The sequence below is a fragment of the Pinus tabuliformis genome, chromosome 7, assembly GCF_031772625.1.
Source record: "Pinus tabuliformis cultivar Carrire ecotype Pingquan chromosome 7, CPIR1, whole genome shotgun sequence".
Classification (NCBI taxonomy): Eukaryota; Viridiplantae; Streptophyta; class Pinopsida; order Pinales; family Pinaceae; genus Pinus; species Pinus tabuliformis.
In genome coordinates this window covers 1,734,590,091-1,734,616,109 of record NC_142293.1, presented here as the reverse complement: position 1 = coordinate 1,734,616,109, position 26,019 = coordinate 1,734,590,091, and the positions used below count along the sequence as shown (strand labels likewise).

Genomic DNA, 26,019 nt, shown 5'->3' with positions numbered 1-26,019 from the left:
CAAGAAATGAGAGATTTTGGATTCGTTGTGGTTAGCTTTTTCTTAAGGCACTTGGGTTGAAATTCCTTGCTTTTAATATTTTAATGCTTTGAAATAATGCAATATGTAATAATGCTTTGAAATTTTGATGCAATGCCAATTTTAATTGAAAAGTTAACGTATAAATTAGTTTAAATTTTAAATATATATCTAAAGTAATATATAAGATAATTATATTTAATTTTGATACGTTATTTTAAATTTTAATATTTTCAAATAGTGAATGTGGTAATTTGTAATAATGTGTTTTTCTTTCATGTTTTAATTGTAATTCATTTTAACTCTTTTGGAGTTCAAGCACGTGCAATTTGATTTGCTTCATTTATTATTATGGTCATCTCTTCTGTAATTATGCTAGCTTCATTTTTTATTATTAATAGATCGAGTGTAGTGTAGAGGTCGGCACAATGAAAGCTTGAAAGCTTCCTCCACACAATGGACTTCCTTCACCGTTTCATACATATGCATTTGTATTAATTTTGAAAATATATGTTAATATTAACGTTATAATGCTTTGAAAATCATGCTGTTAGTTTTGATATTTTAATGCTTTGAAATAATGACATATTGTATAATAAAGCTTTTTAATTTTGATGCAAAGTGAATTTTAATTGAAAAATTAATATACATATTAGTTTAAGTTTTAAATATATATCAAAATTAATATATAAGATAATTGGATTTAATATTGACACGTTAATTTAGACTTTAATGCTCTCAAATAATGTTTTTCTTTGAATCTTTAATTGTAGTACAGGTGCAATTTGATCTGCCTTATTTATTGTTATGGTTATCTCTTTGTAATTAAACACACTTCATTTTTTATGATTAATAGATTGTGTAGAGTGTGGAGGTCAACACAATGAGAGTTGAAAGCTTCTTCTATAGTCCCGCACAAAATTAATGGTTATTTTATTAGTAATAGATTGTGCATAGTGTAAAGGTCTTAATAATGAAAGTTTGAAAGCTTCATCTGCAGGCCCACACATATGCATTTGTATTAATTTTGAAAATATACATTAATATTAATATTTTAATGCTTTGAAAAAACATTCTTTCAGATTTGATATCTTAATGCTTTGAAATAATGTCATATGTAATAATGTTTTTTAATTTTGATGCAATGATAATGTTAATTGAAAAATTAATATATAGATTAGTTTAAATTTTAAATATATATCGAAATTAATTTATAAGATCATTAGATTTAATTTCGATACATTAATTTAAATTTTAATGCTTTCAAATAGTGAATGCGATAATTTGTAATAATGTGTTTTTATTTGATGTTTCAATTGTAATGCATCTTAACTCTTTTGGAGTTAAAACACATGCAATTTGATTCACCTCATTTATTACTATGGTTATCCTTGTGTAATTAGGCTAGATTTATTTGTTATTATTAATAGATTGTGTGGAGTGCGGAGATCCGCACAATGAAAGCCTCACTTGCCTGTGACTTCCCCTTTGTTGTGTTTCCTTCTTGCGACTTGCACCCTACTTTGTGGTTTTTTTCCTTCTTGAGTGAATTTCGTTGATGATATCCAACGCGTGTACCTTCTATTTATATGAGTTGCTCGATCATTTGTTTGGGCAGATGCCCCTTCTCAAGTCGAGTTAACCCGTCATGTTGTGCAAGCATTCCCCTTGTCGTTTGGGTGCCCCAGCGTGCCTGGCATGCAACACCCTGTGAGGTGTGCATAGGGCACGAGTTCCCACGTCGTTGTGTATCACACATCACCCCACTACTTGCTTCATCAAACCCGCCCTTGCTTGTTTCACACGTCATCTCAACTGTCGCTCATGTCACCTAGTCATGCCCGTCGAACATCTCGCCCAGTCCTAGGATCTTACTACAGGTAATATAAGGGTTTTGCTCATAAAGCCTAATTCATCAAACCCTAAAGATCTAGGGATTCAATACATAACTTTTGATAGCAAACCCTAAAGGACTACGATTTTTATTATAACAATACCAAGACTCTAAACAAGAGAATAAGATTTTTAGACTTCATCATTAACTCTAAGTAGACTAGGGTTTCATAACTATAGACATACCCTTAGGTTAGGGTTTTATAGAGAACCTTTTAAGGTTCCATACAAATGATATAATATGTGTAGATTCAATCTAATGATTAATCACCCAAACAAGAATCTCTTACGACTCAAAACCCTAGACATGACGATGTTAATAATGTAGAGAAAAATTTAAAAGAAGAATGATCATACCTATATATGAAGAGATCTTTGTAACAAAGCTTATAGGCTAAGACATACCTTGGGTTGTTTCTTAACAAGCCTTGTAGGACATCAATACTTGAATGGTTTCAATAAAACTTTCATACTTCAAGTCTATCATTTGAAGTCTTCTCCATGATCCTTGACTAGTTAGCAAGCTTTCATAGTTAAGGAAAAATATGAAGGGAAAGGTTAATGGCATATAATACAAACACATCTTGATAAGAGAGGGAAACCAAACATAAAAGATAAGACAAAGAGTATGATACTTATCTTTGGTAAAATGGTGAGGGCTCCCTCTTAATCCAATCTTGAGGGATACCTACAACTTTATCAAAATAAAAAGTGTTATAACAAGACCTATTAGACCTACAAATTCTAGAGATCAAAACATAAAGAAGAACAATTCAAAACTTAGAATAGAAGACCAAGGGAGGATATGTGTAAGGGAGGACTTAGTATTATAAGTCCTTGACTTCCGATTCTTCTTCAACCTTGTTCTTGTTTGGTGGTCCTTCATCAACAACAATTGCTTGATTGCTATTTCTTTTCTTATTTCTTGGATTCTTAAGACAATGACTCTGGTAATGACCCAACTTATGGCAATTGTAACATTCAACCTTGGATAGGTCCATTTTCTTCTTTGGTCCTTTGAATTTCTTGAAGGTTCCCTTCTTCTTGTGATGAGCAGAGTAAGCATTCGAAGTGTTTTCTTCTTCATTTTCCTTTTTGTTGTTTAACATCAATATTCTGGCTTCTTCTTGGCTACATGCTTTCCACATTTGTTCAAATGTTGGCATATCCTTCCAACTGTTGAGTCCTGATGCAAAGACACTCCAAGATTTAGGTAGTCCTAGAAGAGCAATAATTACGAACTCTTTTTTTGGGACAACTTCCTCTATTGCTCGGAGTTCATCTTTGATTCTAGATATCCTTATAAAGTATGATGAAACAATATCATCATTTGTCATCTTAACAATTCTTAGTTCATTCTTGAGGCTTGCTATTTGACCTATGTTCTTGATTGTGAATAACTTGGAGAGAACCTCATACATTTCTTGAGCAAAATTTACGTTGGATATGTATGGAATTAAGTTACCTTTATGTTAATTTTAGGAAACAATGGTATGTTCTATGTTTTAGAGAAATTTTACATCAATTTCTTTATGAGCCCAATATCAATATCCAGTTTAGCAATCACATAAACAATAGAAGACAAGAGGACAAGAGATGTGGCACCAGCTAGGAACAAACCCCAATGTGGGGAAACCCTTGATCAAATCTTCTTTTAGTCTTCAATAGTTCAGCAGAGAGAGATAGTACAATTTACAAATTCTGATAATTTATAACAACAACAAAAAGAGCCCTAACAAAAAAAGTCAACGCTGGTTAAGAGTGCAGATTTCTTCCTCAATTCAGCTCAGTCAAACCCAGTCAACTTCGACCTCCAACAACAAGTCTAATAAGTCCAAAACAGTGCAAAAAAGTCCAGTCAAAATTGGTCAACAAAATTCAACCCTGTGGCTAGCCCTAATACAGTCAACGCTAGTTAAACAAGAGGTCAAATTGCCTCGGTTCTTATGCCCAAATCTGCAACCTGCTAGGACATAATTCCTCCACCCAAAATCGCACTAAAACAGGTCAACGCTTGGTCAACACATCCCAAAAGCAACCTCTGAAATTTTTTGTCAAACCTGGTCAACGTTGAAACAGAAAGAGCCCTTCCTTCCCTTCACACGCGTGGAGAGAGAAGCTGCCCAGAAATCTGTACCCAATCAGATGAGGAGAGAGAGATGTTCAAATGAGGACGGGGCATCATGTATTATTTATAATCGAATGTTGATGATGAATAGACGTGACTATTGGGTTTCTAAGCCTACATGAGTTTGCTGGCTGACCTTGACAATTTGTCCATAATGTAAATAAATTCATATCTTCATTTGTACATGTCAGAATCAGATGATCTTTAGATCAATTCTACACCTATCAGAGAGAGGAATCCAAGAAAATTATCAGCTATCATAAATAAGATGACCCATGTGGAGTTTGGCCTTAGTTGCCAATTTTAACACTCCCTCTCAACTAGGGAGAACTCCACCTACTAATCCATCTGCCAATCTGTATTATCTCTTCCATCCATGCATTGCTTTGCTCTGCTCTGCTGGACTATGAAGAAGAATAAGTGATCGAAAATGTATCATACCATTCTTTACTGACCCAAAGTCGGTCCCAATCAAAAGAGAGTGTCTCATACCACTCTTATTGACCTGAAGTCAGTTCCCATTGACCCCAGATCAATATCGGTCATTCTAGCATAGGGAGTATGGTAGTACACGATGTGTCCATCAGTAGTACTATGGTCCCTATCCTCATTTCCCTACTCATTGGCTAGATGAGAGGTACTTCCCATTAGTCCCAGACTGCACGGGTAGGATGTCTCAGCAGGAGAAGGATGAACCACTCGTCCTGCCTACATGTCACCAAGGGGTATCACAAGGGAAGGATGAACCACTCACCCCATGGTTGCTCACCACTCCAAGAAGTAACCCAATCCCCCCGAAGCTCCCAAAGCTCAATGTCCATCTCATACATGACCCTCGTAAAAGGGTCTCTCCACAACTCCAAGCCATTCTTGGAAGGCCAAGAATTTGACCTTCCCCCGGGACTTTGTCAGAATATCAACGACATGCTCATCAATCTCAATGTGATGGAACCTTATTGCTCCTTGTTGTACCATATCCCAGATAAAGTGGTACCTGATATCTATATGCTTGGAGCGATCATGAAACACGCAATTCTCTAATAATCAGATCCCACTCTGGTTGTCGCAAAGGATCATGGTGGTATCCAACACATGTCCAAACAACTCACTAAAGAGATTCCTCAACCAAACAGCTTCACAGGAGGCCATACTAGCAACGCTGAAACAAAAAAGCCCTTCCTTCCCTTCACACGTGTGGAGAGAGAAGCTGCCCAGAAATCCGTACCCAATTAAATGAGGAGAGAGAGATTTGTGAAGATAAGAGATATCCAAATGAGGATGAGGCATCATGTATTTATAGGCAAACGTTGAAGATGAATAGACGTGACTGTTGGGCTTCTGAACTTACATGAGTTCGCTAGCCGACCTTGACAATTTGTCCATAATATAAATAAATTCACATCTTCATTTGTACATGTCAGAATCAGATGATCTTTAGATCAATCCTACACCTCTCGGTGAGAGGAATCCAAGAAAATTATTAGTTGTCATCAATAAGATGACCCATGTGGAGTTTGGGCCTAGTTGCCAATTTTAACACTTTAACTCCATCCACTGTTAGATTCATAGCCACGATTTCAAGGTCTCTAAACTTCACTTTATTTGCATTACTTGATTCATCAGTAGGCTTCTTGACTGTTCCTTGAACAAGATCTAAGACTTTATTCTTTTCGAGAATGAGATCTATTCTCGTTTTCCAGGCCCTGTAGTTAAAGGCTCCTAGTTTGTTCTATGCCTTCATTGAGTTTGTCATGTTGATATCTTCTATTTCTAACCTTGAAACTCCTTATTCTTCTTTCAATAGATCTTCAAGTTGCCTTTTCCTTCTTTCACCTTAGCTCTAGTTCTATGTTAGAAAATCAGAAAGGAAGAAATATTTTCTTATGTTGATAATTACTTGTGATATTCTTATGTTCTTATTAACTTTTTTTATGTTCTTTTATCTTTGTTTCATCAAGCAATTATCAAAAGCAAAACATGAAGATCAAGGACAACAGATTTAGGCGGACAACCAGGGCCAAAACCCCTATATAGCGGAAAACCTAGTCAAAAACTCGTCCTTCAGTAATTCAGATTGAGATGGACCAAGACTCTAGACCAACAAACTTTCCTCCTCCACCAAGTTAGCCTTCCAGAATGCTATAGTAGTCTCTTCTTATTCAGTAGCTCCAGCCCATCAACAATCCATAAATTCAACTTCCAGTTGTAGAATTTCGACCTCCAACAACAAAATTTTGGCCTCCTAGTTACTGCAAGATTTCAACCCCCTTCTAGCAGCTACACAACTTCACACATGGGAAAGAGAGAGAAAATTTTGACCTTTTATGCTTGAGAGAGACCTTCTTCACTATCCTTCTTCTCTTCTTCTTTGAAATTCACATTTTTTCCTGGCCTGAGAAGTTGCAAATCGAACTTGTTGAGTAAGTGACAAATGAGGTCGAGTTGGTGCCATTATATAGTGATTCTGCTGCCCAATTTTGAGGCCGACCTGGTGGAGGAGGCCTAAAAGACTAATTTTAATATAAAATAAATTTCTTTCTTGACAAATAATTCCCAAGAAGGGCTATTTACATTATGACATGGAAAAAGGCACTTGACACAAACCTAGAAGCCTGCAATGGAGGATTTGACCTAAAAATAATTGACCCAAGCATGAAACCCATGCTTTAATAAGTCAATTTCAATTTAATAAAATTTCATTTTCTTTCTTTTGACAAATACAATATATTGTGACTTGAATACGTTTATGGAGACCGAACCTAGTTACATTCTTTAACAAATCAATGGTTGAGATTATTTCTTAGTCGATCCATGTGAGTTTCTAGAGAAATCTCACCTTCCTTAATTAATTCCTGTAAATTAATCATTTTTCGTAAGTTAGACCTTAGGAAAAATTTAATTACTGATTAATTAACATAATTAAGGCATCTCTAGGTGGATTTTCTTGAAACCTTTTCTAGGTTATGAAGTCCTAGTGTTTCTTAGCCTCTTTGACAATTGTCAAGACTAGAACACCATCTGATGCTACAAAAATTAACACCACACTGGTGAAGTGGCTCATGCTATCTACAAGTCATTGGGGTGCGAAATTCTCTCCGTAAATATGAGACCCAATGGAAGGTCTGCTTGATCTCCTCCTGCAAAAAATAACTCATCCCTAAGAGTAGCTTAACTGCCAAGCCTTGGAATGTTAGGGTGCCATGCTAATCTCGAAAGAATGCCACCATGTTGATGTTGTGCCACTCTAACTATAGCTGACTACCCATCATGAGCATACCATATCCTCCTCTCCTAGAACATGATGGCGAAATATTTGAAAAGACCTAACATAACTTGCCCATGCATCTCCACGATGTCAAGGCCTACCTGTCCAAGGCTAACCCTAATCTTGAGTAGAAATAGGGAAAACCTGCCTCACCATATGATGAAGGCCTTAGCGATCCCCCATGTATCAACCCAAGAATGAACTGAATCACCTGCTACCATAACCATACTCACCACAAAATGGAGTAACCTACCGCTCGAATCCCTGGGTATCATAGCCAAGTTAGAAGTGCACAACTCTTGATCCCTTCTGATTGTTGCTGTGAAGCGTTGCTAACTGTTGGAACCCACCCATGCCTTGTCTTTGATCCCTATATGTAATCAATAGATGGAAATCGGGCATCAAGAACTAGCTCCAAACATGCCAAACTACTCTGCCCCTGCCATATCACACAACGAGATCTTCTATCCCGTCTCCTGATAATGTACCCAGATACTGCCTGGAGTCTAGACACCCTCCTGTAATTGAGGTCTACCATACATTGTACCTCATACTCATGTAATGCCTCAAAATGTCATGTCAATGGTGCATCATGCAAGTCCCTCACAATTATATCCCTAAATGTGAACTCAAGAATGCTACCTCGGCAATAAACCATGCTATCCCTAAGCCTATATCTATCAGCTTATGCATCAACCATAAGCCTCAACTAGATAATCTCCCTCCTGTCTGTGATACACTATGTCTCATCCAACTACCTCGAGTGAGCCTCCCATGTCCTACTGCCCATATTGAGAGCCTCAAGGAACAACAACTAAACCCTCTATAAGTAGTATGGAGAGTGATAAGTGTGTAGGTCCCTAAGGGTGTGATAAGAGCCCACATGGATACTCAAAGGTAATCATATGTATGCCTCTCTCTCCGACTTGAATCTGTTGATACCTCAATTAAAGACCACTCTCCATTGAACACAATGTCCCTAGATGATCATCGGTTCCCTCACCGACTCTGGGTAAGTCAAACCCAATGGTATGCATGGCATCCATGTCAAGAGGTCTCCTTGGAGGCAACGCTCCAAGATCCCATTCTGTAGCACTGTTGTTGCTCAAATTGTATAGACAATACTCGACAACGCTCAGGGTGGAGGCTGTCACTCTGATACCTTCTCTCTCTGTTCTAGTTATCTCCCTACAACAAGCTATGGGGGGTAGTCCCTATGAAATGTGAAGATGAGAGACTTATTGGCAACCAACAGGTCTGAGAGACACAACTGAATGGACTAGTAACTTGGTTAATTTAGCAAGTTAAAGATTATATTAGATTAAGACCAATGCCTTGATGGAGTAAATTACTTGCTCAACATAAGTTATTTACCAAGTCGTCGGATGAATAATTGTTGCTTTGATGATGCTTCACTATCCTATATGAAGTGCAAATCCTACAATCTTGGTTTATTTTAAGTTAAATGCCTACATAAGTGTATCTTTCCTCTCAACTATTTGGAAGCTAGTCTCTAGAGTAGGTTGTGAGAGAGAAACTAAGAGGAAACAAATTATGGCTTGATTAACGATCCCTCCCCTTGTGTTCTAACCACCTGATGCCTTTGGTGTTGTAGAGACTGTGGCTCTGACGACTGCAAGGTCACCGTGTTAACCACTAAAGAGGCTCTAGACTTCGCAAGCTAGGTGAGAAAGCTAGGCCTATCTCTCTATCAACCAAGCTTATGCTTGGAAGTTAATTAATTAATGCAAAATGCTAGTCGTAAAATGAAAATGCAAAATATAAGTGAAGACTCTTAAGGTGAGATTATTGAGTTCTTAAGTACTTAACGACAAGATACAATGATTTTCAATTAAGAACAATGAAGTACTTAAACAATAAATAAATGACAATCTTCACCACAAGAGAAAGTGCTCAAATTAAACGGTGCCAAAAAATGTTGGCAATATCACCAATGGACAATTGATTTAAAAGATAGACAAGATTAATGTGACAAGATCAATGCTTCTTAACACAATTAACAACCTTAAGATTAAAACAATGAACCTACAATATGCCAATTAGATACATAAGAGAGAGATTGGATTCCTTATGGACACAATAAGATCCCTTTTTCAGAATGAAAAAAGCTTTATATTGATATTGTATAATCAACAAAATGTCTTTACATAGACAGCTGTGTGATATTTTTCACTCTATAAATATGGCGGAAGATATGAAGAAAGTTCTGTGTGTACAGAGTAATGATGGAGATTGGAAGCATATTATCTTCAGCTGTTAAACAAAACTGTATTCCAAGCCAGCAGAGAAGTTACGTTCATACCTTTTGCTATGTATAGTGCCGATGTAAGATCCTAGCATAAGACAAGACATAATCATGAGAAAAAAAACATAGATGTGAGTTATATGTTAGGGAGACAGAAATCCTGGATCTGGAAGCATTTGTTTGCCATTTTAATCTGCATCCTCCATACGCCCTGAGGGGAAGTTAGGCCTTTTTTGGATAATGCATCAGCCTCCCTGTTATTAGCTCTGACAGTGTGTGAGATAGAATAGCCCTTCTTGCTGCTCCATAAGTCTGCTATTCTATCCAGCCATCCAGCGAGATGAGTGTTTTCTATTCTATGCTTTGACAGAACATGATCAATAATCAACTTAGAGTCTCCGAAAATATTTAATTTCGGAATGTCAAGGAAAGTGCAGAAGGAAAGAAGTCCTGCCAATGCCACCGCCTCAGCCCTGTTGTTGGATCCCTGTCCAGCATTCCAATGGATTTCGAAGGACTGTTCTGTTGTTGTCTTGATGAAAACACCGCAAGCACTGCTCCCTTGTTGAGCTGCACCATCAAAAAAGGCACAAGGAGGAACCATGGACTGACTTCTGTCGCTCCCGAGCCTGATGTTTATTGCTGTATTTTTTATCCTTTTGCAGATCCTGATTTGTCCAGACATATCCAGGGCATTGTATTGAGTTATGATTGAAGTAATTACACTCGAATTGGGTTCCGATTTTGCGTCAAATAGTCTGCCATTTCTCCATTTCCATATGGCCCAAATGGCCAACAAAGGGACAGGCCTCCATCTTTTTTGCATGGTGCTCCATCTCTTGAAAGCTTCAGGAATGGAGGAGCATGGGTCGAGTGTAAAACCAAAATGTGCCGCTAAGTTTGCCCAGATAGACCGCACCTGAGAGCATGTGAGAAATAGATGTGCATTGTCTTCAGAGTCACTCCTACAAAGAAGGCAGATTGCAGGCCCATGCCAGTTTCTTTTTTGCAAATTTTCCCACGAGAGATTCCTGTTGTGGAAAACCAGCCATGCAAAAATAATAATCTTCATAGGACATCCTGTTTTCCAAAAGGCAGGGGGGAAAACTTCACCGGAATTATCAGACTCCAAGGATAGCAGTAGCTGATATATATGTTTTACCTGGACAACCGAGGATCCGCCCAGGCCTTTCCATATAAGAGCATCATTGCCAGCAGACCGATAAATGCCCTGCGCTTGCAGAGATATTATAACAATGTTCCATTGATTCTCCAAATCGCCCCGAAACTGTAATTCTTTTGCTGTTTTCCAATTAGGGACAGCTCCTTCCCATTTATTAATAGCACTGGCCCAAAAGAATATACCACGGCTATGGAGCACTTTCAGCAAATGTGGGGAAATGTGAATTTTCCCAGCACCTCCAGCAAATTCGTCCTGTCCGATCATAATTCTTGCGCCTGTCTGGAATTTCCAAATGAGATTTTGCCTGAAGAATGGTTCAAGTTTCCTGAACCCTCTCCAAATTGCGGATCCATGTGGGGTCCCAATATGATTAGCCCTGATCCAAAAATTCATGTCCCTATTATTCATGTATTTGGCTCGTATGGCCGAGCTCCACAGCGAGTTCCCCATGACTGCTTGCCACATAGATTTACATAAGAGCGCCTTCCTGAATTTAGATAAATCTAAAATGCCCCATCCTCCCATATGTTTAGGCCGAGATAAAGCAGATAGTTTTGCAAGATGATATTTGAAATGGTCTTTTTTACATCCCCATATAAAGCCAGCAATTATCCTGTTCATATTTTTTATAACTGCGGATGGAATATGGAACAAATGAGCCCAGTAAACCATAGTTTGAGCAAGGAGGAAGCCAAAGATCCATTGAGTAAGTGGAAACGAATGGACAAAGGCATGAGAATGTATAAAACAGTAAAAACAGAGAACTGTTGTTGTTGTTGGTGTGGTGAAGAACCAAAGTGTGAGGTAGTAGAAGCAACAGAGGCTGTAGCGGCAGTAGAAGCAGCAGAGGCAGGAGAGCAAGAGTGAGACAATCTCAGCTGAATAGTGTGCAACAGCATACCTGTTTATACCAAGGTTGGGTTGGAGCCTCAGAACTGAACTGGACAGAAGTCATTGGGGGTAGGTGCTCCTAAGTGTAGGACCACTGCAAAACAGAGTTGGTGCTCTGGAGGTTGGAGCCTCACTGAAGTCCAAGTTGGAGCTTGGCAACTATTCACAATCAGATTTATACTTCTATTGTATTTATTTCATTGCACAGTTTTGAGTTTTAATAAAAGCATTAGTTACAGCGGTTGATTTCTGTGTTTTGTGTATACATACACATATCTATATATGTTGTTGGCAATCATTAGAACAATTAAATAAAAAAAAAAAAATAAAAAAAAAATAGTAAGAAATACTGATTCACCCCCCTCTCAGTATTTCCAACAATTGGTATCAGAGCAGGCTTCTTCATACTAGCCTAACAGCTTGAAGAAGGATCCGCAGCCATGATGAGAAATCACGAAGCATCAGGAAGACCTCCTCTGTTCGATGGCACTAACTTTGGTTTCTGGAAGAAAAGAATGACCTACTACTTAATGTCCCTTGGACACGAAGTCTGGCATTTTGTTCAAAATGAATACAAAACGACTACCACTCTCCCAACAGACCAAGACGAGAGGAAAGCCTACATCGCAAATGCAAAGGCCATGAACTCCATCACTAGTGGAATCACTGATTCTGAGTTTACCAAAATCATGCACTGTACATCTGCCAAAGAAATGTGAGAGAAGCTAGTTGGCTTGTATGATGGAGACTCAAAAGTAAAAAAGGCAAAGCTTCAAACTCACCGAAGACAATTTGAAAGTTTGAGGATGGAAGATGAAGAAGACATTGCAGCATACCTCCTCCGAGTAGCTGAAGTGGTAAATTCCCTGAAAGGATTGGACGAAAAAGTTGAAGAAAGTACCATTGTTCAAAAGGTATTAAGGTCTCTTCCAGACAGATTTGACTCCAAAATAAGCGCTATAGAAGAAGCAAAGGATCTAGATACCCTCAAAATGGATGAACTCCATGGAATTCTCACTGCCTATGAAATGAGGAAAGGTGGCCCAAGTTCCAAAGATGCAGCATTCAAGGCCTCAAAGTCAAAGAAGGGGAAAGAAAGGAATGACTGTAGTGATGAGTCTGATGTGGAATCCGAATTGGCTCAATTTGTACGAAAGCTTAAGAGAGGATCTAAGCTTAAAGGCAAGTATCCTCTTATCTGTTTTAAATGTGGTAAAATAGGTCATTATGCAGCAAAATGTCCTCATAAACATGACAGTGATGATGAAGGAAATTCTAAAAGAATGGCACATAAAAAGAAAGGGTTCAATAAGAAAAACTTCTTCTCCAAGCAAGATGGGTCTGATGAGGATGAGTTTATGGTCATCAAAAAGAAATCAGATGAGGAAAGTGATCATGATGAAAGCCAAGAAGCATTATTCATGGCACTCACAGATGATGATGACTCAGGGCTAGAAGGAAATGCAGATGAACTGTTAATAAGCGCCATTGAAGAAAATGAGAAACTACGAAACAAAATCATTTCTCTCAAAGTGGAAAATGAGGAAATAAGAAGGAGAGAAGATCTCTTGGAAGCAAAGCTTAAAGAAAAAGAAGAGACTTGTGAAGAACGTGAGGCCGAAATAGTATCTTTGAAAAAGGAGTTGGAGCAAATTAAAAAGCGCTGTAAAAGCTCTCAAATACTTGAGACTATTTTGAAAAATCAAAAACCTCAACATGACAAGTCTGGAATAGGTTTCAAAGGAGAATCCTCAAGCACTAAGAATAGTGCGAAAAGATATGCCGATGCACTTTCCTGCAATCCAAAAGATGAAAAAGTATGTTATCAAAAGTGCATCCCAGATTCCAAGAATGAAGAAAGAATTACTCCAAAGAAGAATGTGGAGTCGAATCATGGACACTACAGCAAATACAAACCTGTACTCCACCAAGGGCCCATCAAAAATCCAAAGAACGAGGGAGAAGTAATTCCCGGGAAGGAAATCGACTCAAACCATGGTTGCTTCAACAAGTACAATACCATCTTTCTTGGACATTGCCTTCACTGTAAAAATTTCGGTCATCAAGCCAGACATTGTATGGCTCTCAGAAATGAAAAGACAGAGCTAAAGGACCGAATAATCAACTCATATGCCCCCAAAAGGCAGGGACAAATCAAAACCTTCAATTCATTTGATCCCTTAACCAAATTTGATCTGATTTGCTCTTTCTGCTACAACATTGGACACTATGAGCAAGATTGCCCACTTAAAGGAAGAAAGACAAGTAGAAAGAATTCCAGCATGGACAAATGCGGCCTGGCTCTATATGCTCAAAATAATGGAAACCAGTGGTTTGTAGATAGTGGGTGCTCCAGACACATGACAGGAGACAGAGGGAAGTTTGTCTCACTGAGCAAAAAGGAAGGGAATGTGTCTTTTGGAAGCGGATTTGGTAGAATTGCAGGAAAAGGAACAGTTACCCTGATAAATGGAAAAGGAAAAGCTCAAGATGCTCTGCTGGTTGACGGACTCAAACACAACCTCCTGAGTGTCAGCCAGATCTGTGATCAAGGACATAAAGTTGTTTTCAGCACCAAAGACTGTGAAATAAGGAACTCTACCTCAGGGAAACTTGTGGCAAAAGGGGTGAGAACACCAGACAATATTTACATTTTGAACAAGACTCAGGAAAATAAATGCTACTTGAGTCAGACAGATGAGAGTTGGTTGTGGCACAAGCGACTTGGACATACAAGTTTCGAAAATCTGATCAATATCAACAAGATCAAAGCTGTACAAGACATCCCAAGGCTGTTCAAACCAAATCAAGCAGTGTGTGGTCCATGTCAACATGGAAAGCAGACCAGAACCAACCACAAGACAAAGGAACACTGTACATCGAAGCCCTTGGAGATCATCCATGCTGATGTGTGTGGGCCAACTAGAAATCAAGCACTCCAAGGAGAAAGGTACTTTGTGTTATTTGTTGATGATTATACTAGAATGATGTGGATATATTTCATAAAGTATAAATCTGAAACTTTTGAGTGTTTTAAGAATTTAAAAGCCCTTGTAGAAAATGAAAAAGATTCAAAAATTAAGTGCCTCAAAACAGACAGAGGAGGAGAATTCACATCAAACGAATTTAGTGAGTTCTGTAATATTCATGGAATTAAAAGGGAATTCTCGGCTGCCAGAACACCTCAGCAAAATGGGGTAGTTGAAAGACGAAACCGAACAGTCCAAGAGATGGCAAGAACCATGCTATTAGCAGCAGACCTACAGCCTAAATTCTAGAGAGAAGCAGTAGGGACAGCTTTCTATACATTGAATCGAACTCAATTAAGACCAAATTGTGATAAAACTCCTTATGAGCTATGGAAAGGAAGACCTGCTTCAGTGAAGTACTTCAAGATATTTGGAAGCAAGTGTTTCATAAAAATAAATGATGGCTCACCCGGAAAGTTTGATTCTCGGGTTGATGAAGGGATATTTCTTGGATACTCTACACGGAGCAAGGCTTACAAGTGCTACAATTATCAACTAAAGAAAATAGTGGAAAGCATTGATGTAAAGATTGATGAAGAACTTCCAGTAAAGGAAATTGAAGAACATGAAGATGACTTTCTCCTTGAAGAAGAAGAACCTAAAGAAGAAGAGAAAAGAGAACCACCTCATACCCCTTCAAAGATGAAGTATATTGAAAGATACCATCTAGAAGAACAAATCATTGGCGATAGAGATGAAGGTGTGCAGACCCGAAGAAGGATAACAACCTCACCCAAGAGAAAATTCATTACCCTCCTATCTATGATAGAACCAGAAACATTTGCAGAAGCAAGGATCCTCATTGGGTAAAAGCAATGGAAGAAGAAATGTACCAGATTGAGAAGAACAAGACATGGGAGCTGGTACCTCGTCCAAAGGACAAAAATAAGATGAATGAGGAAGGACAGGTTATCAGAAACAAGGCAAGACTTGTCTGCAAAGGCTATTCACAAATTGAAGGAATTGACTTTGAAGAGACATTTGCACCAGTGGCCCATATGGAAGCTATCAGGATGTTCTTAGCATTTTCTTGCTCAAAAGGATTCAAAATCTATCAAATGGACGTGAAATCAGCATTTCTAAATGGGGAACTCAAAGAGGAAGTCTACATGGAGCAGCCAGAAGGTTTTGATTTGACAACGAAAGGACCTAGTCTGTAAGTTGAAAAAGGCTTTATATGGATTGAAACAAGCTCCTAGAGCTTGGTATGCAAGATTGGATCACTACCTACAACAACAAGGCTTCAAAAAGGGAGTGGCTGGAAGTAATCTATACATAAAGACAGATCAAGGTAAGTTACTAGCTGCTCTTGTTTATGTCGATGATCTGATTTTTGCTAGTAATAATGATGAAATGAGCCATGAATTTTCTCAAAACATGTCAAAAGAGTTTGAGATATCAATGATAGGAGAGCTGTCCCACTTCCTTGGACTTCAAATATCTCAAACCAGAGCAAGATTGTGTATATCTCAAACCAAATATCTAAAAGACATACTAAAAAAATATGGAATGGAGGACTGTGCACCCATGAGCACACCTATGACCACCAACTGCAAACTGAGCAAAGATGATGACTCCCCTCTAGTGGATGCAACTCATTACAGGTCAATGATCGGAACCCTTCTTTACTTAACAGCTGCACGACCAGACATAATGCAAGCAGTAGGAATGGTGGGAAGATTTCAATCTGCTCCCAAACAATCCCATTTATTAGCTGTAAAAAGAATCAGATATCTAAAGGGAACTTTTGATTTCGGTCTTTGGTACCCAAAGAACTCAACACTGACTGTAACTGCATACACCGATGCTGATTGGGCTGGAAGTATAGATGATCGGAAAAGTACTAGTGGAAATGCATTCTTCCTAGGAGACTGTTTGGTATCCTGGCTCAGCAAAAAACAGTCATCCATATCATTATCCACAGCCGAATCCGAGTATATTGCTGCAGCAGACTGTTGTACTCAGATACTATGGATGAAGGAAGCTCTAAAAGATATCGACATATGTACAAATCAACCAATTACCATCTATTGTAACAACACAAGTGCAATCAGTCTCAGCAAAAATCCAATGATGCACTCAAGAACCAAACACATTCCAATCAAGTATCATTTCCTCTGTGAGCAAGTAGCTGAACAAAACATTGTCCTGGAATATATCAGTACTAAGGAGCAGATAGCTGATGTTTTCACAAAACCTCTTCCTCGAGAAGCATTCGAACATCTGCGTCAAAAGATGGGGGTTATTTCTTTATCATCACTCAAGTTCATTCATAAAGATGTAGCAGGACAGGGGGAGCAGGTTGATAGGGGGAGTCTGTATGCATTCCTTTGCCATTGATGTCAAAGGGGGAGAGAGAGAGCAGAAAAATATTGCCATCAATAACAAAGGGGGAGATTGTTGGACACAAATTGTCATTGATGTCAATATGGCAATATTCAAGAAGAGGAGCACACAGAGCCAAGAGGAGCCAAGAGTAGAGGTAGTTAAGCGTTGTATGAAGTTGCTGGTGAACACTGGTGAAGGTTGCTGCAGCTGTTGAACACTGTTGAAACACTTGGAGAAAAGTTGCTGAAACACCAATTTCTCCGTTGCTGAAACATCGACACTTGTGAAAAATTTGCATTGTATGAAGTTGCTGGTGAACACTGGTGAAGGCTGCTGCAGCTGTCGAACATTGTTGAAAAACTTGGAGAAAAATTGCTGAAACACCAATTTCTCCATTGCTGAAACACCGACACTTGTGAAAAATTTTCCGATACACCAGTTTCAGCGTTGCTGAAACACCAGTTTCGGCGTTGCTGAAACACCTCCGCGACGACATTATATTTCCACGTTGCTGAAACACCTCCGCGACGACATTATATTTTCGTGACACCACCAATCGAAGGTAATCATGAGGAAGATAAAGCGAATGGAGAAGGGAAGCTGGAAGGTCGAGCGAGTGTTGAGGAAGCCGAAGCTCAAGCGAGCGAGGAGGAAGCCAAAGAGCCATTGAGTAAGCGGAAACGGATGGACAAAGGCATGAGAATGTATAAAACAGTAAAAACAGAGCACTGTTGTTGCTGTTGGTGTGGTGAAGAACCAGGGTGTGAGGTAGTAGAAGCAGCAGAGGCTGTAGCGGCAGTAGAAGCAGCGAAGGCAGGAGAGCAAGAGTGAGACAATCTCAGCTGAATAGTGTGCAGCAGCATACCTGTTTATACCAAGGTTGGGTTGGAGCCTCAGAACTAAACTGGACAGAAGTCATTAGGGGTAGGTGCTCCTAAGTGCAGGACCACTGCAAAACAGAGTTGGTGCTCTGGAGGTTGGAGCCTCACTGAAGTCCAAGTTGGAGCTTGGCAACTATTCACAATCAGATTTATACTTCTATTGTATTTATTCCATTGCACTGTTTTGAGTTTTAATAAAAGCATTAATTACAGCTGTTGATTTCTGTGTTTTGTGTATACATACACATATCTATATATGTTGTTGGCAATCACTAGAACAATTTAAAAAAATAAAAAATAAAAAAATTAGTAAGAAACACTGATTCACCCCCCTTTCAGTGTTTCCAACAGTAGAGCTTCCTGTGTGAGAGCAACCGCTTCTAATATGTTCCTGTCTTTGAGAAAGCCGTGCTGTTCTGGAGTCAAGTGCTGAGATAGGACATTTCTCATCCGCATTGCTATAATCTTTGATATGGTCTTATACAAAACATTACATAAAGAGATTGGGCGATAGTCAGAGAGAGATGTAGAGAGCGCCTTTTTTGGGATCAAGGCGATATAAGTGGATGTAATGCATTGACTGATACTGCCGCTTAATCTTGATTCCTCAACCATGTTCAAAATGTCATTTTTGAACAAATCAAAGAAGTGAATAAAAAAGTCAATAGACCAGCCATCCGGCCTGGGGCATTTATCACAATTATGATTAGACTTGATCAAGTACTTTAAGAGCGTATTAGATTACAAAATCCACAAGAGCAGAGTATCCACTTATCTAATAACAATGATAGCAATGAGAAACAAGAGAATTAATCAAAATGTATTCTTAGAGCACTTAGACAAATCACCAACTCACTTAGAGCATTTATGTTTGTTAATTTAAGAGTGCAAATAGATGCCAATGATGCAGAAATGTAATATGGATCAACAACAATAAGAAAATCACCCAGTTAGACAATTAAACAATTATCCAAGATCCATATGATGCAAGAAACAAGATCTAAGTGAAATTAGATGATTCTCAACACTTTTTCCACCACTGAAAATATTTATATCAGACCTTTATGTAGTAAATTTCAGACCTCAAATTATTATTACAACATTAAAAAATGATCAAATATGCCAAGAGATGTAAGCCCAATGAGTGCAAATGACAGTGTAAAGATGAAATATGACTGCCAATTAGTTATTATGCCACTACTATATGATTTTATCATTGCTGTAAGTGTTTTTTTATGTGGCTGTAGCAAACATATCAGATCTGAAATTAATCCAACAGTCCACAAGAAACCCACTTATATGCACCAAAATTGACTTAGGCTTAATTCTCAATTCGTTAGGTGAAATGTTAGGTGAATTTAGCCTTATTAAAAATGTGTTTAGGCCTTAAATATAATGTTGTCATAAACTACTTCAGAAATTGAAATCATGACAATGATGAAACTAGAGGGTTAGAGTGCAAACCAAAGGGCCTTATGGCCTTGTAGATGGCTAGTGAGGCTTCCAATAGACTTGAGAACCTGCAACCACCAAGTTAGCTATAAAATTGCTGCAAAATCAAATGTTAGAGATGAAAAAATAAACCAATGACTGAATAATGGCTGAATGAGGGATAGAATGATAGACTAAGGCTAGGAAACCCCAACACTAGGGCTAGAAATGGCCAATAGAGGGATGAATAAGGGCAGAGAAGGCCCAAGAAGGCCACGATTAAGGAAGAGAAGCCCTCTAGACATCAAGCCTCGAAAGGTTGGCAATGAGGTAGAAGAGGCCCTCAAAGGGTTAGCCCGCTAAGGGATAAGCCTTTTCAGGGCCACGACTAGGGGAAGAAGGGGGGACGAGGGGTTTTTAGGCCCCTCTATGGCTGCGACTCAAGGGAAAGATCCTTTAAGGCTCACGACAGGCCCTAAAAGGGCTGCCATATATGTGAAAAGCCTTAAAAAGGGTCGTCGTTAATAGCGACCTAGGGAAAATCCCCTTAGGGGCTGTGGCCAAGCAAAGGAGAGGGGTTGAGGGGCCTAGAAGGCCTCTAGGCCTCACGGCTAGGGCAAAGGAGGAGAATGGCTAGGCCTATGGGCCTAAAAAATTTGACAACCTTGCAAACACAAACTTCCTCCACAAAATCACTACAAAATGCTAGATGGCCTCCCTTCTTAGGTTGGACGTTGAGGTTGGGGGATGGATGAAGGATAGATCTTGCCTTCCTAGGCTTTGATCTGCTTTAAAACACCATCAAAATTCTCTTGAGCAATTTGAAATCCACCTGCACAAATGAATAAAAAAATGCCAAACCCCAAATATATGTACAAGAATATAAAACCCCAAATACCCAAGTGCTGCAAAATAAAATGGGTTAGAAAAATAGTTTACAAATGTATAATATTTACAAAATAATAATTATGGAGAAATATTTTTGAATAAATAGCAATGGATGAATAATTTCGAAAAAATAGATATTGGCCAAAACCCTCCTGCAAAATCAATTACCACAATGAAATCTCAAAGCCCAAACATAGTTGGCTTTCTCCACAGTCTATGAACTTGGAGCCGAAGGGCTAGCGTACTTGTAAATCTCTATAATTTTATCAAAGTGAAATTGTTAGATCATATAGTGAATTAGATCACCTAAGATAACATGTATCAATAGAATGTTCTTATCATCAAAAAATGAAATAACAATTTATTAAAAATATTCAACACAATATAGGATCACACATAGCTAACACATACCACATATTAGGAGAAGAATAACACCATGAACTGAACCCTAAAGTCTTTCTATTATGATAAATAATGTTCCGAGCAGAGCAATAGCTCAATACAAGCATCGAGAATTACATCATCCAAAGATATCAAATAGAAACTCAATAACTTCTTTATCTAGAGAAACTCCTCCAAGTAGAAAATAATGATTAGTTGGCTTGATCCTCGTCAAAATAATCTCGATCGTTGAAAATAGCTTGATCATCTTTTAATCTCTACTGTCGAATTTTTAATTTTGAGGAAAAATTCGAATTTTTCTTAAAACTCACTTTTTATTAATCCAAAAATTAATATTTTTGATTAACTTCCTAAAAAAATTGACTTTGACTTAACCACCAAGGTCCAAGGGCTCAAATTTTCTTAAAATGTCCATTTTCCCTTGGTGAGGGATCTCCAAAAATTGACTTCTCTTTGACCCACGAATTTTTATTATTTTATACTTGGAGAGAAATTAAATTCTCTATAATTATTTTTGACTCAAAACTAATTAATTTTTTGGCTTAGGATTTTTATTTAAGTTAGCCAAAAAAATTAATTAATTGATATTAGAGGGGATTAAATGATTTTTCCACCCTCAAATATTTTAACCATGGTGTCTATGAGTAACCATGCACTAAAATAATTTTTACATCAAATACTTACGATATCAACTCTTCAAAGAGGAAATACATATTTAGACTCAGACCGTCAATAATTTACCCAATTCTGCGACATAATATGATCTAGTATGAAACCAAACGTGCTTGTAATAAAATAGTTTAGCCAATGTGCTAAAATTATTACCAAACACACTTTTATAATAGACTCAATATAACACTAAGACTCACCTAAGACTTTGCCAATGAATTCCACCCTAGCTTTGGGTTTTAAGCTGGAAGAAAAACTCTACCAATTATCCGTGTTTAGAAACACACATAATTCGGTGAGGTTAAAAAACTTCCTAGGATGAAATCATTTTCCAATATCATAGGCTTACCTAAGTGTTGTTACATAGTTAAACGATCATACTAGCATCATTTACAATACAACTTGCAGAAATTGGGTTTACAATGACATAATTATGTTGGCCGATGACTTTGAGCTTTGAAAATTTTTCTTCACATCTTTGTACTCTGCTTCCTTGGACTGTTGACAAAGTGTGGTCAACATAACACCATACACGCTACACACAACCATGTATCCCTGTACACCTCTACATAGCACTATGCCATGTGGCATATCTTTGTACACTACTAGATACCAACACCTGTTGTTGTGTCTCCCCATACCGTCAAGTGTCTTGTATGTGCCAATGTATTCGTCCCTCCACTAGTAAATCCACCATAATGCGAATCACCCCTCCCAATATGTCTTGATAAATCCGAGCAACGTAGCTCCTCACATGCCCATGGGGGTGTCACCGTTGCGCTAATCCTTGTTGACCCTTGCGCCCAGTATATCAATCGAGGAACATCGTCTTCACTCAAGACCCTGTCGGGTGGCCTGTCGATGCCACCTCCTCCTACCTGCTCCTGCCAGAGTACATTGATCATCCTGTGCCCCCATGCATGGCCATCATGCCAGGACAACTCATAGATTTTGCATGCTTCCCTGTCAATCCATCCTGTCACTCGTGCTGATTGAGATTTTGGCGGGGATGTGAAAGTGTTAGTGCACTTGGTTATTGGATCCACAACTCTATTAAAGCCATCACTAATCAAATTAATTATGCGACGAGAAATCCCACTTGGATCCCAATTGTAATCTGATCCTCGAGCTCCTATGGCAATCCACAACACTTGCTGAACTATGCTCTTGGCCATGGACATCTTCGAACGCCTAGCCCACTCCACTAGGCACCAACTCAATACCTCTCGCCACCCAACCTCACGAGAGGGATTGAATGCAAGAGCCCCTGAGTACGTAACAACTCCACCATGCGAATGTTGCGCCTTGCGCAACTCATGTCACCTCATCTCACTGGCTTGGTCAACATATATGATATGTCTAGGTAACTCTACCTCTCTCTCTTCAACGTGCATAGGTAACCTAACAGTAATGCATGCTCCATCTATGTATGCTTGAAGAGGGTTGTTGTTTGAAAGTATTTTAGCTTTGCTGGCTACAAATGCATATGTCTACTCCTCATCGACAACGAACTCCAAAGATGGTTGTTAATCCTCCTCCACCATGGGCTCAACATGGGCCCCTAATTGTCCATCCACAGATAACTCGCCATGCATAACATCCTCATCTAGCTCACGCCCCTCTATGCGCTCTCCATGTTGTTATGGGTGGTTGCCATCTGGAAACTTTGTCACGAATCTGGGAACCTCTATGCCTATTGGCACCTCATCAGTGGATGGCCCTATGGGAGCATGCTCTACTCTCTCTGCCATTGTCTCAACTCGAACCATCAATGTGCTCTCCAATAGTGGTGACTCTAGAGTCACACTAGCTGATCTATGTCCTCCTCGTAATCACCAGGGTTATTTACCTCATGCACAATCTCCTTCTCATGCTCGATGTCAGGAATCACCTCCATGTAGTGGGCCTTTCCCTTAGTGTATCTGCACCCTAGGGTCCACGACTCCTAACTTGTGAGGCAAAAGTTCCTCCCTCGGAGGTCCCTCCTGGTCTCATCATCTAACTGTCCCCGTCCTATCCACTCCCTCTGAGGGGGTCTGGTGTCCTTTTGGTCAAATCTATCTATGATCCTCCGTGTGAACTCTGTGTAGGACGTGATGCCTGCAGGACCTAAAGTGATCAGCTCTCGGTACCACCACTCTGTGGCATCTCTCTCTAAATGCAAAGTGGCGTACCTAATGGCATCCATCTCTCTCATGGGGTTTAACAAGATGTATGTGCCTAGTTTCTACACCCACTCTCTGACATAGCTCCTAGTTAAACCATCAAAGTTGGTGATAGTTAATTTTTCCACCATATTTTGTATGCCCTGCTTCGGCTAATCTCCCCTATGTGATGTGGATGGATTCACCCCCGTGGCATGCTTATCTCTAGGGTCTTTGTCATAAAATGAAGATGGCTCTAGTTTATCCCCTTAATGCTACTCAACTGGGCCAATAATTCTTTTAGTTTTTCATTGTTTCTGTTGAGTTTCTCATTGTTTCTATTGATTTCCTCCATGATTCTCTGTGTACTCCATCTTTCTTGTGTCATTAGAATGTCCATAGTTTCACCATTCACTGTGCATGCATGCCTACACCTCCATGATCTTGCTAGCTTCCCCACAACTAGCCAAGATCATGCTCTGATACCACTGTAATATTCCTAATGGAAAAATTAACAATAATACCAAAACAATGTACAAGGAACAACAAAATAGACAAGGAATCACAACCCAAATCAAAACACAATAGACACTAGCAAAAGATTCTGAGCCATTTTATTAATATACTGAGAACGGGTACATAAAATGAGTTGAAATGATAGAACATGATCTTGCTATGCAAGCTGAGAAAAACACAAAAAAGATAGCTCGAACCCCAAGTGTGGAAGTGTCCCCTAAGTAATCTATGCACTACTTAAAATAGTCTACTGTTGGCTGGAATGTTTTTTATAGGGCTGAATACTCCTCAGAATGCTCTAAAAGTTTAGCCATGAACTCCTCTCACCAAACCCACAAAAACCTAGAAATGGTTTGGCTTAACTCCAAGCCAAGATCAAGCCCACCAAGTGATGTGAATTACCCAACTAACTAGTGAAACAAACTATTGAAGGAGTGCGGGTTTTCAGCCCGAAAACTGCCTAGATCCATTTGAAATTTCAGCCCTGATCTTCTCTCCCAAAACCCACAAAAACCCAGAAAAGATTTGGGCTAATTCTGGCACATGAACTTGACTTCCAAGTAGTGTGAGTGGCTCTCTCGCAAGGCTACACGCACTGTTGGGATATGTTGCCACTAATCTCCCCCAAAAATCACCACTGGAAAATTCCTCCTACCCCTCTACAAATTTATCTACGGAAACCCAACCTTTTTCCCAACCCCTTGCTCCAAGAATCAACTCTCTCTCAATGCTTACCCAGACTTTGTCTAGGAACCTCTGCGCACTGCTAGAATTGAAAAATTTGGCCCACAAATAATCCCCAACTCCAACAATGTAAAATGTCACCAAACTCTGACCTCAAAATGAGAATTTCACATGCAAATTAGCTGGATCAATCAGCCCTCTGTAGTTGTACCAAATGATGGCCCACAAGCTGCCTCTGTGCTCAGGAAGTGTGCAGAACTAGTTTACCCCTGCCAATAAAGCTTTGTGGAAGCCCGAAAATGGACTCCCCAACCTCTTCACTAGGGAGACAATCCAAGTTCTCCGAAATGAGGGCAGAGTTTTGGTTGAAACTCTTGTGCTAAACAACACTTCTCTTCTTGTGCTAAACAACTCCAAGAGAAGATGAAATGTGAAGTGTATTATTGTCAAAAAATGTTCAACAAATGAGTCCATTCTCCTTTTATAATTTCTCCCCATGCTTCTAGAGTCCTTTTCAATATTGTTTTATTGGTGGGATCATTTCCCACTAAGTGGCTTTTGCCACCATTTTAATAAAATAATAATTTTCAGCCATTCTCCAATAGAAATAGATTTTTCACCTTTCTACAATAAAATTAATATTTGGCCCTTCTAATTAATATTACCAAAATTTGACAAAATTCCTTAGTGATTCCCATGCTCAAAAAATTGAGAATATTACACAATCCACCACAGTCCTCACAAGTCAACCAAGGTCCAACTGACTATTTTTTGTTTTGCCTAATTAAAATAGCCAATTATAACATTAATCCTCTTTATCCTAATCCCTACATGTTTACATTTTCACCCTCTATATGAAGTTCAAGTTTTGCTTGGTTTGGAATCACATGCCAAAAAGGGCATCCTTTCTATCTAATTTTTTGTTATGCCTAATTAAAATGGCTAATTATAATATTAATCCTCTTTATCCTAATCCCTACATGTTTACATTTTCACCCTCTATATTTGAAGCTCAAGTTTTGCTTGGTTTGGAATCACATGCCAAAAAGGGCATCCTTTCTATCTATTTCCTGCGAATTGCTTTATTAAGGTAGCGTGAAATGTCTATATTTCTCAATTCTAGGATCACATAATAGATATTTCCCTGGTTTTTTGTTTTGCCTAATTAAAATGGCCAATTATAACATTAATCTTCTTTATCCTAATCCCTACATGTTTACATTTTCACCCTCTATATATGAAGCTCAAGTTTTGCTTGGTTTGGAATCACATGCCAAAAAGGTATCCTTTTTATCTATTTCCTGGGAATTGCTTTATTAAGGTAGCGTGAAATATCTATGTTTCTCAATTCTAGGATCATATAATAGATATTTCCCTGGCTTTGACTGTACCGCTTGTATTAT

The 26,019-nt window shown here is 38.7% G+C and overlaps 1 protein-coding gene across 1 annotated transcript in view; it reads right to left on the bottom strand.

The window, feature by feature from the left end:
* Positions 1-26,019, bottom strand: part of LOC149255275 (beta-amylase 2, chloroplastic-like) — a 322,686-nt gene that overhangs the window by 4,243 nt on the left and 292,424 nt on the right. The window lies entirely within an intron of this gene.